Consider the following 4358-nt stretch of genomic DNA (forward strand, 5'->3'; position numbering starts at 1 on the left):
GGAGGGTATAGCTCAGTGGTAGAGTATATGTTTAGCATGCATTAAGGCCTGGGTTCAATCCCCAGTATCTCCATTAAAAATAAATAAATAAGGAAACCTAATTACTTCCCCCTCCGAAAAAAGCAAAACAAAAAATTAGGGAAAAAACAGACATTTATTCTCTTATAGTTCTGGGGGCTAGAAGCCTGAAATCAAGGTGTCAGCAGGGCCATGCTCTATCTGAAGGCGGTAGGGAAGAAGCCTTCCTTACCCTTTCCTAACTTCCCGTGGTTGCCAGCATGGAGGCTCCAATCTCTGCCTCCTTAGCTTGGAGACTTTAATCTCTGCCTCCATTTTCACATGGTGTTCTGTCTCTCTCTCTCTCTCTCTCTCTGTCCAAATTTCCCTTTTCTTTTAAGGACACCAGTCACTAGATGAGGACCCATGCCAATAGAGTTATTTCACCTTAACTTGATTACATCTGTGAAGACCCGTATTTCCGAATAAGGTCACATTCACAGGGTGAACATCAAGGTTTGGGGAATACTATTCAACCCAGTAAACCATCCAACATGTTGTATACAGTCTATTTGGTTCTTTTTTTAACTTATTTTTTAAAATTTTGGGGGAGGATGTAATTATTTATTTACTTATTTATTTACCTTTTTTTGAAGGAGGAGATTGAACCTAGGACCTCGTGCATACTAGGCATGCACTCTACCACTGAGCTGTACCCTCCCTCTAGTCTATTTGTTTATTGTCTCTCTCCAACTAGAATGTCAGCTCTACGAGGTTAGTAACTGTCTATTTCGTCCATTGCTATATCCTCAGTGTTGAGAATACTGCTTGATACATAGTAGACAGTCAACATTTTGTATTTGCAGCCACATGGATGGACCTGGAGAATGTCATTCTAAGTGAAGTAAGCCAGAAAGAGAAATAAAAATACCATATGATATCACTTATATGTGGAATCTAAAAAAAAAAGACAAACGAATTTATTTACAAAACAGAAACAGACTCACAGACATAGAAAATAAACCTACAGTTATTGGGAGGGGAAGGGGTTGGGAAGGGATAAATTGGGAGTTTGAGATTTGCAGATACTAATTAATATATAAAAAATAGATAAACAACAAGTTTAAATTGAATAGCACAGGGAACTATATTCAATATCTTATAGTAACTTATGGTGAAGGAGATTATGAAAATGAATATATGTGTGTTCCTATATGACTGAAGTTATTGTGTTGTATACCAGAAATTGACATAATATTGTAAGCTGACTATACTTCAATAAAAATACATATTAAAAAAATGTTGTGACTGAAACTTTGTATCCATCTGCCCCCTACCCCGCAGGGAATCTAAATGAGAGAAGCAGGGATGTGGACGGGAATGCAGCTATTGCCTAGAACATAATAAATGCTCTGTAAATGTTTTGCTGGATGAACAGAAGTATTTGATTGATGTATTAATTTAATACTTAATTTGTACAAGGTATTGAGGAAAGATACAAAGAAATGAGAAGGAAACATCTGAGCATCCTGGCTATGCCTCTGGGTAACCCTGAGCAAGTCATTCAACCTCTGGGTTTCACTTTCCTCATCCGTAAGATGGAGGTAATAACATTACCTACCTCATAGGATTGTCATAAAGATCTTCATGCATGGAAAGTGCTTAGCATGTGCCTGGTACATGGTAAGCACCAGAGATGTGTTATTATTACTGCAGTTGCTGTTACATGGTAGACTCTTCAAGGTGTTTTTTTATATCAGCTTTGTCGAGATAAAATTCACATGCCAGAAAATTCTCCCTTTTAAAATGTACAATTCAGTGGTTTTTAATTAACAGGCTTGTGCAACCATCACCACCATCTAATTTTAGAAAAATTTCATTCTCTCTCCCCCCAAATCCCATAGCAGTCACTCCTCTTTCGCCAACCACTACTCTACTTGGTGTCTCTATGGATTTGCCTATTCTGAAATTTTATATAAATGGAATCGTGCAATATGTGGACTTTGTGTCTCTTTTAGCATAATTTAGCATAATGTTTCCAAGGTTCATCCATGTTTTAGCATGTATCAGTACTTCATTCCTTTTTTTAATTGAGGTATAGATGGTTTACAATCTTACATAAGTTTCAGGTGTACAACATAGTGATTCACAATTTTAAAGGTTATACTTCATTTAGAGTTATTATAAAATATTGGCTATATTTCCCTGTGCTGTACAATATGTCCTTGTAGCTTATTTATTTTATACATAGTAGTCTGTACCTCTCAATCCCCTACCGATATCTTGCCCCTCCCCCTTCCATCTCCCCGCTAGTAACCACTAGTTTGTTCTCAATATCTGTGAGTCCATTTCTTTGTTGTTATATTCACTAGTTTATTTTTTAGAATCCATATATAAGTTATATCATACAGTATTTATCTTTCTCTGACTTATTTCACTAAGCATAATACCTTCAAAGTTCATCCATGTTGTTGCAAATGGTAATATCCCATTCTTCTTTGTGGCTGCATATATAAATACCACATCTTCTTAATCCATTCATCTGTTTACGGACACTTAGGTTATTTCCGTATCTTGGCTATCATAAACAATGCTGCTAGGAACATTGGGGTGCATATATCTTTTCGAATGAATGTTTTCATTTTTTTCAGATTTATACTTAGGAGTGGAATTGCTGGATCACGTGGTAGTTCCATTTTTAGTTTTTTGAGGAAACTCCATACTGTTTTCCACAGTGTCTGCACCAATTTACATTTCCACCAACAGTGTACAAAGGTTCCCTCTTCTCTACAGCATTTGTTATTTGTAGACTTTCTGATGATAGCCATTCTGACAGGTGTGAGGTGATATCTCATTGTGGTTTTGATTTGTATTTCCCTGATGATTAGCGATGTTGCGCATCTTTTCATGTGCCTGTTGGCCATCTGTATGTCTTCCTTGGAAAAATGTCTATTCAGGTCTCTTCTGCCTATTTTTAAATCAGGTTGGTTTTTTTTTGATATTGAGTTGGATGAGCTGTTTATATATTTTGGAACTTTATTCTTGTTTATAGCTGAATAATATTCCATTGTGTGGATATACCACATTTTGTTTACCCATTCATCCACAGATGAACCTTTGGCTTCCACTTTTTGGCTATTGGGAGTAATGCTGCTATGAGCATTCATGTAAAAATTTTTGTGTGGACCTACATTTTCATTTCTCTTGGATGTATTTCTAGGAGTGGAATTCCTGGGTCACATGGTAACCCTATGTTTAACATTTTGAGAAACTTCCAAACTGTTTTCCAAAGCAACTGCACCATTTTACATTCCCGCCAGCAATGATTGAGGGTTCCAATTTCTCCACATGCTTGCCTTACTTCTCTTTGTCTATCCTTTTTATTTTAGCTGCCATAGTGGGTGTGACGTGGTATCTGTGTGTGTGTGTTTTAAGAAACTGATGTTTATTTTTCAATAACTTTATTTGCATTTTCTGTTTAAGATCCTGTGGAAGAACAGCTTAAGACTACCCAGTGGTCATTCCTACCTGTTCAGTGGCCTGAGCAGTGAGAGCAGTCTTCAGTGGTGGGCTGGGCACTCCATTCTTCAGGAGGAACTGCTGGATAGGCACAGAGGGCACCTACATGCTTTCAGAGCAGCCTGCAATCTTGGGTTGAGTAGCAGTAAACTCAGGAGCTGGAGCAGTCCATTCACCCTAAAATTCCCCTTTGGTCACAGCCCTTCCAGCAGTGACCAGTTTATCTTTTTTGATCTCTTAAGGATCTCTGTAGAAGCACAGATCAGGCATGACCTCCCATGAGTGCTCATGAGAGATGCATGAGCAGAACTTCCTGGGCCAGCACCCACCACCTCAGACCCACTGAGTGGGCTCCCTTGTTGTTGAATGGGGTAGCAAGGTCCACATGGCACAGAGGAGAAATCCGTGTTACACAGAGCAACGGAAGGCAGGTTAACATGAGATGCCTCTGTGAGAAGCTGCTGGTCATCTGTGGGATCAGCGACCACTGGAAGTTGTGGCTCTCTGAAGGCTGCCTGGATCTGGTAAACGAAGATTCCAGGAGTGAAGTGGCCAGCAAGAGGAGTGGCCCTGGTGGCAGCAGCAAACTTCTGCACAGCTTGATGGCCAGTATTCCTGGAGGATATGACACTGACATCAGCTGGGTTTTCAATGGCACCAGTCACCAGCAGAAGCTTCTCCCAAGTCCTCTTCAGATTTATGATGTAGATGCCCACTTTCCTTTCACAGACATACAGTTCCATTTGGAAGTCAAGGCTGGTGCCACCTAAGTGGGTTCCTGCTGCAAGGAATTTAAGGACATCCTCGTCCTTCATGCGCAGGACATCATGGGCTCTGGACAT

General features: G+C 39.5%; 1 pseudogene; it reads right to left on the reverse strand.

Moving 5' to 3' along the window:
* Positions 1-3504: 3504 nt before the first annotated feature.
* LOC135320263 (small ribosomal subunit protein uS2-like) lies at positions 3505-4358 on the reverse strand (annotated as a pseudogene).

The sequence above is a fragment of the Camelus dromedarius genome, chromosome X, assembly GCF_036321535.1.
Source record: "Camelus dromedarius isolate mCamDro1 chromosome X, mCamDro1.pat, whole genome shotgun sequence".
Lineage (NCBI taxonomy): Eukaryota > Metazoa > Chordata > Mammalia > Artiodactyla > Camelidae > Camelus > Camelus dromedarius.